The 15,875-nt window shown below is 43.7% G+C and overlaps 1 long non-coding RNA gene across 1 annotated transcript; it reads left to right on the forward strand.

The window, feature by feature from the left end:
- Positions 1 to 77: 77 nt before the first annotated feature.
- LOC144231685 (uncharacterized) lies at positions 78 to 2,883 on the forward strand. Its single transcript, XR_013335144.1, has 2 exons — positions 78 to 261; positions 2,500 to 2,883. It is a non-coding gene; the product is annotated as an uncharacterized LOC144231685 (long non-coding RNA).
- Positions 2,884 to 15,875: the final 12,992 nt, after the last annotated feature.

Raw genomic sequence — 15,875 nt, forward strand, 5'->3', positions numbered from 1 at the left:
TATTCTGTCTCACAGAGACACGTGATTCTTACCAAGGATGCTGAGGTCAGTGTGACATCACAATGGCCAAAGCAGAAACACAGATTTAGGAGATCAGGCCACAGCTCCTCTGTGCCTCTTTGAACTGCCTGGGGACGAAAGAGGAGACTTCAAACTTATCTGGCTGGCCTAGACACGGAGGTCCTTCAGAGGCAGGGTCACCATGAAGGACCCTTGACTCACAGCCTCACCCTGGGCTTCCCAAAGCCTATAGGATAAGAGGTGGTAACTACAGGGTGGGCCTCTTGTGTTTTGCTTACCATGAAACCAATGCTAAGACTATGAATGGTTCTTCCAGCCAGAGCTAAAGAACGAAGTCAGGGAAGGGGATGACAGCTTGGAGTCGAATTTGGAAGCTAAGTGGCATCCAGATTTGCTCAACACTAAGGTTAAGGGTGGAGGCCGGATTCAGAGTCTAATGGAACAGCAAGTGCTTTGGAGGCAAACAGATCTGCATTCAAATTCCACTTCTACTACAAGATTTTTGGCAATTGTCGCATTTTCCGAGCCTCAGTTTTCTCATCGGTAGAATGGGAAGCTAATAATGCTTCCTTTAAGGAATCGTACGAGAATTAAATTAGAGTGTGGGGGGAAAATGACAAAAGGAAGAGCTGGGCTCAGAGTGGGCATCATGCTTTCTTTCTTTTTTTTAATGTTGTATTTATTTCTGAGAGAGAGAGAGACAAGCAGGGGAGGGTCAGAGAGAGAGGGAGACACAGAATCTGAAGCAGGCTCCAGGCTCTGAGCTAGCTGTCAGCACAGAGCCCGACACGGGGCTCAAACCCACGAACCATGAGATCATGGCCTGAGCCAAAGTCGGACACTTAACCAACTGAGCCACCCAGGCGCCCCGGGCATCCTGCTTTCTAATTGTCCTGCTTTCTACTCCCTTTGCACCACAGTCCTCCCCTCTGGCCGCAGAATTGAATCACTGGGGGAATTTTTTAAACCATTCCTATGTCTGAGCCTCCCCTGCCCCAGAGATTCTGATGCAGCTGATCCAGGATAGATGCAGTTGTCAGTATTTTCAAATATTTAAAAAAATCTCCTCGGGAGACTCTAATAAGTTCCCGAGGTTAGAACCCTTGTCCAAGTATGTCAGAATAAGTATCATCCTTGGATTTGAAATTTTCTATTATGGTTAGGCAAATATTTTACTTTTCAGAGGCTTAATTTATTTATTTAAGAAGAAGAGTAATATTCCAATGTTATAGAATTCCTTTGAATATATAATGAGATGTATTTCATAAAGCTCCCAAAAGAAGTAACTGACTGTTAATAGATACTCAATAAACACATTTCTCTCTCTTTTCTTTTTTTTCAAAGTTTGTTTATTTATTTATTTATTTCAAAGAGAGAATCTTAGGCAGGCTCTGCACTGTCAGCACAGAGCCTGATGTAGGGCTCAATCGAATGACTGTGAGATCATGACCTGAGCCAAAACTAAGACTTGGACCCTTAACCGACTGAGCCCCTCTCCCTTTCTTTCCTTGTCATTAATCTAGGAATACATGTGTTAAATATTAATAAATAAATAAGGCCAATAGACATGATATAAGACTAATAAGACAGTTTTGAAATTAAGATAATTACTAACTCCCTTAGGCAAGAGTATCTTACCTATCTTCTACTAAGATAGGGGTGGCAAATACGGCGTTCATTTACCCCATTCCTCCCTTCCATGCGCATGGCAGACATCACTAATCAATTATAGCACTCTTTCCTACTGAGCCCCAAAGACGCATCAAAGTCCTTTACCATACAGCTCTCTCAAGCCTATACTAACAATTAACCAGAGCTGGCATTTGTTTTGAAAGAAATTTGCCAGCCCCGTCTTAGATCATGAGCCGCCTCAAGCCTGCAAATGAAGCAAATTGCAGAGATGATTAAGTGTACTTACTTCCTGTAAGTGGAGAGCATGTGGCCAGAAATAAAGGCAGACCCTGAGAGTGCTCAGCTTTGGGCACCCTGATCTATATTAAGCTAAAAATCTCTGCTTTCTGGGGGCGCCTGGGTGGATCAGGAGGTTAAATGTCCGACTTCAGCTCAGGTCATGATCTCACAGTCCGTGAGTTCGAGCCCTGCATCAGGTTCTGTGCCAAAAGCTCAGAGCCTGGAGCCTGCTTCAGATTCTGTGTCTTCCTCTCTCTCAGTTCCTCCCCCACTCATGCTCTCTCTCTCTCTTCCTCTCTCTCTCTAACATAAATAAAACATTAAAAAAATATTTTTTAATCTATGCTTTCTGGTGAGTGCAAGGAATGCAGTGGGGGGAACGAGTAAACACCACGCTAGAAATGAAAGAGCCAGTGCCTGCATGGTGCCTGCATGGTGCCTGGTGCACTCAAGGTGCACTTACCTCCCACAATTTCCAGAAAGTGCTATCAGAGTGGTTTCTAAAAGCCAGATTATTTCTTTGACTTTGCAATGTGAAACTAACTATTGCAGTGTTTCTCCCCTAAGGTGATAGGCAAGGGCTCTGACGAGAAGGCACCCATGAAGCTCAACTCAGCAGGGGAAAGGCTGAGAAACGTGCCTGCAGGCTTGTCACAGCTGAGACCTCACAGTCGCCAAGGACATGTGCAGACGGCGGGGATCCTCCTCTGCTGTGCCCACCCAAGGACAGCCAGCTCTTCAGCAAATGGAGCCTTCTGCTGATAGCCATTATGACTGATTAACCCTTCCTAGACCACAAGCGTGTTCACTTGTTAGAGCGTGGCCTCAGCCCCTGCTGGGCAGCACTGTGACGACTCGCAGCTGGTTCCACAGCGGGTGTGGGTTGGAATCCTGATAGCCTGGTGTCAAATCTTTTACTTAGGACCTTAACTAAAACTGTAACTTACTACACTCAATCTTTCCCGTCTATCACAAGTGCTTCCCTTTGTGAAAACGCAGTACCAGGTGCTGGGAAATAGAACGAAAGCACATGGAACAGAGAGCAAGGTTTGTTCTTTTTCTTTTTTTTTTTTTAACCCCCAAAACATTCACTGTGCTCCTTTCCCTTCCACCCCCGCAATGGAGAAGTCAGCATGGCGACTGAAGTCACAGGGCAGTGGCCGTGTTTGGGAAGCCACACAGAGGCATGGACAGGGACCCCACCCCCCACCCCCCCAGCACAAGCCTCCAGGGAAGGGAGTGGGGAGACACCAGGCGGGAAGGGTGTGGGATGCGGAACTGAGCAGGAGAGACAGCTGGTGTGGTTGGGAGACTGAGCAAATAGGTAAATACACTGAGGATCACACGAGCCAAAATTCTCATTGCCAGAGAAGATATTTATAAACATTGAAACAGGAAGTTTAGAAAGAGCCCTGAGGTGTTGGACTGGAATTGAGGTAGCAGTATGAACTTATGTTTTTATTATTATTATTGTGTGTGCGTGTATAAATATATACAGACACACAGGTAGATACAGCAATAGTCACAGATGAAAATGTGTACACATATGCATATCAACATATCCACATACACATATAATATATGGTATATGTTTCCTATCTCTGTCCACCGAGTTAGTGAGCCTAAAAGCAATGCACCTCACTACCAATTAACACATTGAGTGCCTAAATCCTGTTTCCTAAATGTCCTTTATTTTTTAAGCCAGTTTTATTAATTAACTGGTTAGTTTGTTTCTTTAGATTTTTGTGGTGGATTTTTTTAGATTTATTTATTTTTTTTTTTTTAATGTTTTTTTATTTTTTATTTTTATTTTTTTTATTTCTAGGAGAGAGAGAGACAGCGTGAGCAGGGAAGGGTCAGAGAGAGAGGGAGTCACAGACTGAAACAGCCTCCAGGCTCTGAGCTGGCAGTCAGCACAGAGCCCGACGCGGGGCTCGAACCCACGAACCGCGAGATCATGACCTAAGCGAAAGTCGGACGCTTAACCGACTAAGCCACCCAGGCGCCCCTAGATTTATTTATTTTTGAGAGAGAGCGGGAGAGGGGCAGAGAGAGAGGAAGACAGAGGATTCAAAGCAGGCTCTGCTCTATCTCGTGAATTGGGAGACCATGACCTGAGCTGAAGTCAGATGCTTAACTGACTGAGCCACCCAAACGCCCCTTTATTTTGATTTTTAAGTCAGCTCTACACCCAACATGAGGCTCGAACTCATACCCCTGAGGTCAAGAGTTGTATACTTGGCCAACTGAGCCAGCCAGGTGCTCCCTAAATGTCCTTTATTAAAAGAAACTAGAGGAGCAGCTTGGCAACTCAGTCAATTGAGTGTCAACTCTTGATTTGGGCTCAGGTCATGATCCCAGGGTCATGGGATTGAGTCCCTTTTTGAGCTCCACAATTAGCATGAAGCCTGCTTGAGATTCTCCCTCTCTCCCGCTGCCCCTCCCCACCCTCTCTCTCTCTCTCTAAAATTTTAAAAGAAGAAGAAGAAACTAGATGTCCTTGGGGAAATGGTGGATTCCAGGACTGCAACAGAGAAAGTGCAAGTTGAACCTGAAACATCATTTATGCCAGAAAATAAGGAAATGCTTGTAAACGATGGGGACACGGTAAACGGAGCCAGGAGTCAGAGTGACAGGGTCAAATCTGGGGCAAACAAATGCTTAAACTAAGGATAGTAATAATGGATTACAACCCACTGAATAAAACTGGAATCCATGTATGCATACTCATATGCATGATGAATGAATGGTTGAGGGAAAGGAAAAGCCTCTAATAGAATGCCAACTAATAAAAATGGAAAAAATGATGGAAATAAACACTTACCATCTGTCAACCTTCATATATGTGGTTGAGTCCGTCGTTAAGGCCAGTAGTTAGAAGTTTAATAAGGAATAGAACATTGACTAATCTAGAAATTAGTGTTTTTTAGTTCCCATAAAACACTAATCAATTATAAATGCCAAAATGTTGAATTTAAGGTGGAGAGACTCAACAGACAACAACATGATCAAGCAATCAAGGTTAGTGGTGGGAAGAGGTGACAGCATGTGCCTCCTGATGTGAGGCACAGAGAAGGACAAGCATCATTTCTGTAGAACTACTTCCCAGAATGCATAACCTCAGTGTGTGGATATCTATCTATCATCTATCTATCTATCTATCTATCTATCTATCTATCTATCTATCTATCATGACTAAGTAATTACATTCCTAGGTATTTTCCCAAGAGAAACGAAAGTATGTCCACACAAATACTTACACAAGAATATTGAGAGAAGCTTTCATCATAATAGCTATAAATCAGAAAGATCTTAGTAGGAAAATAGAATGTCCTGTATTTATACAATGTAATACTACTGAATAATAAGAAGGAACAATTAACACAAGCAGTAACACAGATGAATCTCAAAAACACTATGCTGAGTGAATGAAGCGTTATACAAAAGACATATTGTATTATTCCATTTATATGAAGTTCTAGAACAGTTATCAATGGTGGGGGGAAAAAATCGGAGCAGTAGTTGGGTAGGGGGAGATTGATACAGAGGTGGGAAGCGCCCCAGGCAAGAAGCATGAGGGAACTCTCCAGTACGGTAAAGTGTTCTTCAGATAGAGGTTTGAATTAAACAAATGTAGGTATTCGCTAAAAGTTTTCAAACGGTACACTTAAGATCTGTGCATGTTTGTGTATCAATTTTACCTCAAAAGGAAAGAAAAAGCACTGTAAACAAATATGAAACTAGAGCTATTGATGTGCATACTGAAGTATTTAGGGGAAAGTATGTTGAATGCATCCCCGAGATGAGGTGGATCACTGGATGCATAGAGACAAATAGATATACGATAAAGCAAAGGTAGCAAAATATTACCTCTCCAATCTAGCTGGTAGATGTATGAGTAATCCCTGTAAATTTATGTTATCTTTTCTATACATTTGAAAATTCCCACAGTAAAATGCTGAAAATACATATTTTTTATTTGTTTAGTGTTTATTTATTTATTTTGAGAGACAGCATGCATGCAAGTAGGGGAGGGGCAGAGAGAGAGGAGAGAGAGAATCCCAAGAAGACACCATGCTGCCAGCACAGAGCCCAATGTGGGGGCTGAACCCACAAATTCGTGAGATCATGACTTGTGTGGAAATCAAGAGTTGGATGTTTAACCAACTGAGCTACTCAGACGCCCCTGAAAATGTACTTTTTGAAAAACTTGCTGTGTGGGTTGCCTGGGTGGCTCAGTTGGTTAGGCATCTGGCTTAGGCTCAGTTATGATTTCATGGTTCCTGGCTTTGAGCCTCGCATCGGGCTCACTGCTGTCAACTCAGAGCCCACTTGGGATCCTCTGTCCCCCTCTCTTTCTGTCCATCCCTCTCTCATGCTCTCTCTCTCTCTCTCAAAAATAAATAAACATTTTTTAAAAACTTGCTGTGGACTAAAACAAGAGGAATGGTGTCACGATGGTGAAAGAGCATAACGCAAAGATTTGGATGAGCTGAAAACCCTGGGCAAGAGACACTGGCGTAGGTCTCCCTAGTGGGTATGCCAAAAGAAATGAGATAAGGAACGCCTGTGGGTCTGTTCTTCCCATCACTCCATGTTGCCATCACTCAGAATCCCCACCTGTCTGACCACTGACTGATAGAATACTCTAAAACACCAAATCGACCAGGTCATTTTTATCTTGTCTTTCTCTGAACGTGTTACCAGTTAACCACATTGCATGAAAACAGCTTGTTTGATGTAACGGAATGTCGTTTCATTTCTGTTCTGGATCAGTAATTCCAGGGAGTGTGCATCCCAATGGGATACATTACTTTTTGTTGCTAGTGTATTATACTGGCAATGAATAATATATCACAGTTAATATTCCGCTACGTGTTTTGTGCCTGTTGTAACCCTGGACAACTTTCCACGTCGGTGCATATAAATCGCATCATCTGTAAAATGGAAACATGATAGTCATGAAGAGTAATTTAGTTAATACTTATAAATAACCTAGAACAATGTCTGGCATATAGTAATTGTTTAGTGAATATGAACTATGGTTATTCCATTGTACAGGTGTTCCATAATTTGCATAATTTATTGATGGGCATCTAGGTTGTTGCCGATTTTTCCCTATTACAGATAATATGGAATTAAACAATCTTATACATGTATCTTGATACATATAAATATTACTAGGAGAAACTCCTAGAAGTGGAACTACTAGATCACAGAAAATGTATTGTGTGCCAGTCATGTATCTATCGCTCTCAGCCAAAGCCCATCCTCCGATCCTCTGCTTTATACCCTGGTGTGGGAATCTATAAACTGCCTTTCCCAGACTGCTTTGCTTGCTGACCCCTTTTCGGTTTCTTCCAGGAAAATATTGCCCAATCAGGGGCTCCTGGGTGGCTCAGTTGGTTAACCCTCTGACTTCGGCTCAGGTCATTATCTCACGGTTCATGGGTTCGAGCCCCACATCAGGCTCTGTGCTGAGAGCTCAGAGCTTGGAGCCTCTTTCAGATTCTGTCTCTGTCTCCCCTGCTCATTCTCTCTCTCTCTCACTCAAAATAAACATTAAAAAAAAATTTTTTAAGATATTGCCTAATCAACCAAGTGAATCAATCAAATTGCATCAATTTGAATTCCCACCAACAGCATATAAAAGGGCCTCTTTCTGTACTTGTAAACGGTTGCTGCTGCTGCTGCTGCTGGAGGAGTTTAATACAACCGTAGGGCCCTAATCCACACCTTTCGAGCGAGAATGTAGAGGGGTGGGGCCTGGGCATCTATGTTTTCTAAGAGCATCACAAGTGATCTGCACAGACAACTATGAACACTGTTCTAGATCTTTGATTCCCAAAGTGTGCTCCCTAGATCACACCTGGGAGCCTGTTAGAAATGCAGAATTTCAAAAGCTGCATGTTAACAAGATCCCCATGGAATCCGCATGCACATTAAAGTTTAAGAAGTGCTGCTCTATAAAGGATGCTATCAGACGAACAGCAACACATCAGGTTTTGTGGGACCTAAAGCTTATATAATTTGGGAAACCTTCTTTACCAAAAGTGAATACAAAATTACAAACTGAATATTTATTTACAATGGAGGAATAGGTCACAATAAAATACTAACTTCTACAAGCTGGAAATTTCACAAACATCACAAAATCCAGGAGGGAAAATGACAAAACATGTTTACTATTGAGCTGATAACACACATCTATAATATGTTTCTAAATTTTTAGCCATCGTATTATACAATTAACAATTTGTCCTATAATCTTTTTATCTATACAGAGGTAATTCAGTCTCCGAGAAATGTTTTCCTTAAGACTGATAATTTAGAAAAGGGTTTTTTTCAGCTTCCAACTTGTTACAGTGTCATGTCAAATCTTCAGAGTTGTGTCAGATCTGGGATAAGCTCTCTCCAGTGTCTTTCAGCTGTGATCTAGGAGAGTCATGGCAGGTCATGTTTCTTCTGCAGTCGCTAATTTTAAATACTTTGCATCAATGACACTTGTTAACCTTTCCGTAGTCCGTGTCTTTGTGTGAACCATGACTTCCATCTTTCTTCTGCCTTTCTTATTTCTTTTTATAAATTAAAAAAAAAATTTAATGTTTCTTAATTTTTGAGAGAGAGTCACAGAGCAGGAGTAGGAGAGGAGCAGAGAGAGAGGGAGACACAGAATCTGAAGCAGGCTCCAGGCTCAGGGCTCTCAGCATAGAGCCCGACGTGGGGCTCGATCCCACAAACCACAAGAGCATGACCTGAGCCAAAGTCGGATGCTTAACTGACTGAGCCACCCAGGCTCCTGTTTCTTCTGCTTTTCTATTTCTTGTCCTGGAATGTCCCAATTCATGTAAATTTCCATCTTCTGTTATTGTTTTATCGATATTTTCTTTACCATCATGCTCCTGTTTGTCTTTATGCTTTTGACCATCAAGATTTTTCGCTTCTGTTGTGATAAAATAAGAGTTTTCCACATTTCGAAGTTCCTGCTGGCCTCCTTCCTTTTCCAGGAGGATACATCCCTCCCCTCATATCTGAATTTTAGTATAATCAACCATCCCAAAAACTGATACAAATGAATGTGAAATTAAAGCATCTGCGGGAGTACATCAAATACATTTTTAGATTGTGTCTACAGGGTAACCAAATTACTCTTCTAACTACATCAATTGCCTTGCTGATGAATATAGGAGTTCTGTCACCAGAACCTTTGTTTCTTTGGGGCTTTTTGATGCACTGTATCAATACTACATGCTATTTCTGAAACCAGCAGAATTCATCTAGACAAGATGAGTCAGTTATGCTAAGACGTATTTTGAGAGGCATGAAACCTGCAACATCACAGACTTACTACTTGAAGTCCCAGTATTACGGTTTTTATTCCTACAAACACAGGCTTTCTGGTAAATTCTATTTTGAGCACTTGTAATTTAAAAAAGAGAGAGAAAACAGTATGTTTATAATGGTATATGCTGCACTACTGAATATATTCTTGATGGAAGAATATTTCCTTTTTTTTTTTTTTTCCTTTTTTGGCTTCATTGAGAACTGAATCCTCTATTTACTTTTACATGTTTGATGACTGAAAGAATTTTCAACAGACCAGCTTCTGGCTCTGCAACATTTTTTTTTATGTTTTATTTATTTTTGAGAAAGAGAGAGAGATGGCATGAGCAAAGGAGGGACAGAGAGAGAGGGAGACATAGTTTCCGAGACAGGCTTCAGGCTCTAAGCTGTCAGCACAGAGCCTGACGCGGGGCTCGAACCCACAAATTGTGAGATCATGACTTGAAGTCAGACGCTTAACCAACTGAACCACCGAGGTGCCCCTGGCTCTGTACATTTTAAGCATTGTTTTCCTCCCACTCCCCACAGTGCCAAGTATTGTAGGAAAAGTTTATTCTATGACACCAGCTATGGCTTTGCATCTTCATGCCACAGTAGCAACTAAACCAGTGCAGCAGGTGGTAGAAATATTCCTGGAGGCCACACCGACACCAGAACGGCAAACTATAGTGTAACTCTATCCAGAAGTAACTATAGACTGCATAAAGACATATCATTAAACTCAAACTCAACATTTGCCCGATTCAACTTCCGTTTATCTGGATCCCAGAAATGCCTGGCCAACACCTGGGGTATTGTAATGAAGGTGGGGAGTAGAAAGAGGCAGCTGTCTTAACCAATTTCAGTCAAGACGTCTTACTTTTAAAACTTTATAAAAATAGATAGCCACGTAGAGGCCTTTGATGGGGCCCCTCCTAGGGCTTTTGAAGGAGCTATACAAGCAAAGAGCCCTGAAGCTGAAGCTTCATTAAGTTCATGGTCAATCTGTCCTTGCAGAGGAGCACATAAGATCAAAATGAGAGAAATATCTTCACAGATCACTAGTAGAGCCCCCTTGTCATGAAGATTGGGAAACTGAGGCCCTCCGAGGTTGCCTCACTTCTCCATGACCACACTTCTGGTTAGTAACAGTTAGTAACCAGAGAATCTGGACTCCAAGTCCAGGGCTCTTTCTCTAGAGTGCATGTAGCTTTGTGGGGTTGCCCCTGAAGGTCTTCAGACTTTGAGAGCTAAATTTATGCTCTGTGTGTATTGAACGAAATAAAGTGTTAGAAGAGGTATCACTCCAGATTTCACATAGGCCAAATACCAAATAAATACCCCTGACCCTGTGATCAGCCTCACAGCATCTCACAAGGTACTTGCCAAAAGGGGTAGTTTGCCCGTCTGTTGGATCTCACGTGACAAAGAAAAAAAATCTCCTTGACAAGTCATAGTCACAATACATTTGTTGACGAGATGTCATTTGATAGCCAAAATAGGCATTCTCTACCCCCAAAGAAAGAAGGATTACTGAATGCTGACACTAATGCTAGTGTTAGTCTATTACAAGTGTTTCATGCTGTGGCTTTATTCTGATTTGTGCCTTGAGATAAAGATTTAATATCCCTCATTTAAATTACAGTATCTATTGGGTTTTTATGGGCTGCAGTATGTTCCTATACTAACATTTCAATGCAGGCATTTCCACCCTGAAGATTTATTTGGTCTGACAATTCACACGCATCACACAATGAAAACAGCTTAAACATCAGCTCTGTGGGCCATATTCCATTGCCCTTATGCAAAAATTATCGATTGAATGCCCCCCCTCTGTGGCAGGCACTGTAATAGGAGAGGCATGTGACATTGGAGAAGGGATACAGAGATGGACGAGGTGAGATGTTGGCCTTCATGGAATCCCTAGACAAGTGTCTCCCACCTGGCAGCCCGATGGTTACAGTGCAATATGGTAGAGTCTGAGAACATAGAGGAAGGGAACAGACATTTGGGCAGGGAGAGGGAGATTCAAGAAGGCTTTGGAGAGCTGACACCTGGGTTAATTCTCAAAAGACAACGCCTTCCAAAGAGAGAAGAGGAAGGCCATCCAAAGTAGATAGGCCAACAATGTGCAAAGGGCTGGACATGTGGAGGAGAACGTTCAGGAGACAGCCAGCAGTTTCTCTGGGCTACAGCCCAGGGTGCCTGGGAACAGCGAGGGGGCAGCTGGAGAAAAGTTGAAAAAAGTTGAAGAGTGTCATATCGGCCCAAGAAGGCTTTGTGTGCCCTGCTAAGGAGTTTGGACTCATTTCTGTAGAAAAGAGTAAGATTTGGGCAATGTAGTGACATAATCAGATCTGTGTTTAGAAAAACCAAGTAGAGGAGGCATGAGTCACAATGCTGTGTGGCAAAGGGCCTGAGCTTATGGGCATCAAATCCCGATGATCGAAGAACAGCCTCCACCGGCAAAGAATCTCACGAGGTACCTTCTGACAACCGTCTCACGTGGACGTCTGAAACTGGAAACATCAGGGCTGAGTAACCAGCCTAGAGGANAGATCATTTCCATAAACAAATAAGACATGTGCACAGATGACCTATATCTGATCCCGTCCTCTCATTCCAGCCTAGTGATGCCATGCATCATCCACTTTGTGTTTTTTGTTGTTTTTTTTTTATCATCAATGAGGCTGGATCTAAGTAGGCCAATAAGTCTGAACCTTAGAGATAATGATGACGTAAGAAGCTTGGGACCTAAAACCCCTCCCTTAGGCCAAATAGGAAAACACAGAAATGCACTGGCCCAGGCTCAGGCCACCAAGCACCCAGTAATACCCTGCATGCAGAGTTCACTGGTAAAAGCTGGATCGGAGGAAAAATGGTTAAAGTATAGGACAGATGGGGGGCTTCCGTTTCCTTCCCAAATCTACACCTTGGGGCCTGAGCCCTTGGCATGCCTAGGGTGAATGTGCCCTTAGAACTGACTACCAGTCTGCTCTCTCAGCCTTCGGAAGGAATGAGGTCTACGGTGGGGATCAGGAAAAGAGACTTTCCTGCTCCTTCCTCTGTAGAAGAGAGAAAGAGGGGAACAGAGCCCTTAGCTCTTGAGTCCAGGCAGTGAAAGCCTAAGAAGAACCCAAAGGTCTTGCCTTAGTCACAGCTATCGTCGTCAGTCAGTGGTCAAAGAGGTCCGAGCAAAAGAATGGGGAAAGACAGTAACGATCCCCTTTATGGGGAGAGGGCCAGACATGTTTGGGGGAAGGCAGTTTGCCAAATAAGATACAGAATTCACAGTTAAATTTGGATTTCAGACAAACAGCACATCATCTCGTAGTATAAGAACATCCCAAATAGTGCATGGGGACACGCACCAAAAGATGTGTCCTGTGAAACTAGACGTCCTATACTTTTATGTGATAAATCGGACAATCCCAGTGACAGACTCTTCCTTTCTGGCCTAGGTATTCACAGCCCCACATCTGAACTCGAAGCCCAGAGTTCTAGACACAGAGAACTTTACAAGCACGTGTACTGTCAGCTTAAATTTCTTCAGGATGAGGGGCGCCTGAGTGGCTTAGTCGGTTAAGCGTCCGACTTTCGCTTAGGTCATGATCTCGCGGTTCGTGGGTTCGAGCCCCGCGTCGGGCTCTGTGCTGACTGCCAGCTCAGAGCCTGGAGCCTGTTTCAGTCTGTGACTCCCTCTCTCTCTGACCCTCCCCTGCTCACACTGTCTCTCTCTCTCTCTCCTAGAAATAAATAAAACATTTAAAAAAAAAAATTTCCTCAGGATGAGAGCAAGGAGACACAGAGAATTGTAGTAATTGGCCCAAGTCGTGCTGCTGATTAATGGCAGACCAGGGAATAAAACACATCTGTAGATCCTACTATCGTGTTCTTTCTCTTCGGCCACCCTAAGTCCCCTTTGTCCCCTCCGTCCCTTGGCTCACCAGCTACTGAATTAGATGAAAATTCTCTCAGGGCAGAGAGAATTATTTTTTAATACCTTCTCCCAACGCCTAACACAATGCTTTATGAGCCCTGGCAGCGCCATCGATATTGTGGAGTGGCAGGCCGTGTGGCGAAATTACCTGGATCACTGCCACCTCTCTCCACTCCACTCACACCTTCTGCGTTCTCCCTGTGAAGCCGTCTTGAGGGCTGCTGGGAAGTTGGCACAGCCTCCAGGCAGGTGTGAAAACGGTCCTAGCCCTCCGGAGAGGCCGTGAAGTATTTTCTGGAAAACACACAGCCTTTGGGAAAAATCCTCTCTACTGAGGTAAAGGGGTTCAAGGAAAACACAGCTGAGCCCTGCTAGCTTCTGTGGAAGGCAGTCGTATTTTAATCAGGAACTTCCTCTTCCTCCACAGCAAACCTTTGCCCAGAGCTGCCAGCCAGGAACCAGCTGGACTTCGAGGATTTCTCTCTCCTTTCCCTTGCCTCCCTCTTGTGGACAAGCGGGCACGCAGTTACTACAATGGACATGAGGAGGCGAGGAGCCCATAAACAGCCGCACAGACTGATCCATGTCTCTTGTCCAGCCAGCCCTTGACAACTTGGCCAAGTGGGGTGACCTTCCCTGCCCTCCGTTACTTCTCACAAACCACACCACATTGCCGTCTCCGTGCTCCCAGCGCCCTGATCGCCTTTCCTCTCCTCACCCTCTCCCAGCCTCCGTCTCCATGTTCCTGACTTCCCTCCGCCATAACCCAACCGAGACTTAGGCTTGTTGGAATCCCTATGCCCGGAGCAAGCAAGTCCTTACTCTTCTAGGAAACAAGTTGCTTCTTCACACAATCTATTTTTTTAAGGTTTTATTTTTAAGCAATCTCTACACTCAACATGAGGTTTGAACTCAACCCAGAGATCAAGAGTCACATGTGCTACCAGCTGAGCCAGCCAGGCGCCCCAAACACAGTCCTAAGCAGGATGTTGAGATGCTTCATGAGGATAATAATAGCATTAATTTAGCGCTTTACAAGTATATGCTCCTTTTACTAAGGACTTGAAACCCATTGTCTCATTTACATTCATGATCTTTGCAGCAAACCAGTGAGGTACATATTGTGTTTGTACCCATTGTACAGGTGAGGACACCGAGGTTAGGAAACACTGAATAATGCACAGAAGCTGGCAGAACTGGGACTCAGATTCGGAAAATCGGACACTAGACTCTAGAAAGCCCTGCCCAGTCAGACTTTCTGCAGTAATGGAAATGTTCTACATTGTCCAGTATATGGGAGGCACCAGCCACAAGTAGCTACTGACAACTTGAAATATGATTACAGCAACTAAATTTTAGGTTTTATTTAATTTCAACTTAAGTAGTCACAGATGACTAGCGGCTCCTTCAGTGAACAGTACAGCTTAGAATATAACCCCTTAGTCATTCCAGTTACTTACGTTCCTCTTCCCTATGCATATACTTACATGCTTACCCTGGATGGGTCAGGGAGACCTTTGGTTCACATCATTCCCTTGGCCCTCACCCCACAGAGTAGACTCTGCCTAGAACACTGATAATTGCCTTATGTCTTCTTTGATGCAATAAGGCCAGGAGAAGCGAACTGATGATGTAAGAGATGGGGGCTCTTCTCCCTTTGCTACCGGTGACAAGTGGCTTACTTCCACTGGGCCTCAGTTTCTGCCTCTTCATGAAGATAGAGCTGTACCCCATGATCTCCAAGATGGCGTCCAATTTTTTTTTTTTAATATTTTTTTATTTATTTCTAGGAGAGAGAGAGAGACAGCGTGAGCAGGGGAGGGTCAGAGAGAGAGGGAGATACAGACTCTGAAATTGGCTCCAGGCTCTGAGCTGGCAGTCAGCACAGAGCCCGATGCGGGGCTCGAACCCACGAACCGCGAGATCATGGCCTAGGCGAAAGTCAGACGCTTAACCGACTAAGCCACCCAGGCGTCCCGATGGCGTCCAATTTTAACATTCTGCAGTTGGAAAGCCCTTCGCAGACCCCCCTCTCTGGTTCTCAAGGGCGGCGCATTTTAAAACAAGAGCCCCAAGTGATGAGTCTGGCACCAACAGTGATTACCTGAAGAAACAGTCAGCAAGCATGCTTGATTGTGCACATCCGACACCCCGCAATATAGGGGGTTCTTTTTTTAGAACCCTAATCAGAGATTCCATTTGCATAATTAACATCTTTAGGAATAATTACAAATGACACATCTGTTCACTATCACCCCCTCCTCGGCAAACTATGTGTTATAAACACAGTTGCTTCAGCTCTGTAAACACTTGGGGCCTGTCCTTTGCTTTTTGTGTTAGTCACTTACCACCTTAGTGAGAACCCTGCGGGCCTTATCCCTGCGTGGTTCCATCCCTTCAGCCAGTGCTGCTCAAACAAGTTTGGGACCTGCTTGCAATACCTACCCATTTTGACTGGCCGCAGATTATGAGTTCTTGATCTTGGCTCCCTGGACAAAGGCTTTAGAGCAGTCATGAAATTTTATGAAATTCTGGGTGTATATAGTTACACATGTACATTCTGCGGAGAGGGCTCATGGCTTCCAGTAGCATTTCAATGGGTGTCCCCTGATCCAAACAATAGTGAAGAATCACATACTATTTGATTCCGTTCATATGGAAACCCAGAAGCAGGAAAGTA

The sequence above is a fragment of the Crocuta crocuta genome, unplaced genomic scaffold (genome assembly GCF_008692635.1).
Source record: "Crocuta crocuta isolate KB4526 unplaced genomic scaffold, BGI_CrCroc_1.0 scaffold164, whole genome shotgun sequence".
Taxonomy (NCBI): Eukaryota; Metazoa; Chordata; class Mammalia; order Carnivora; family Hyaenidae; genus Crocuta; species Crocuta crocuta.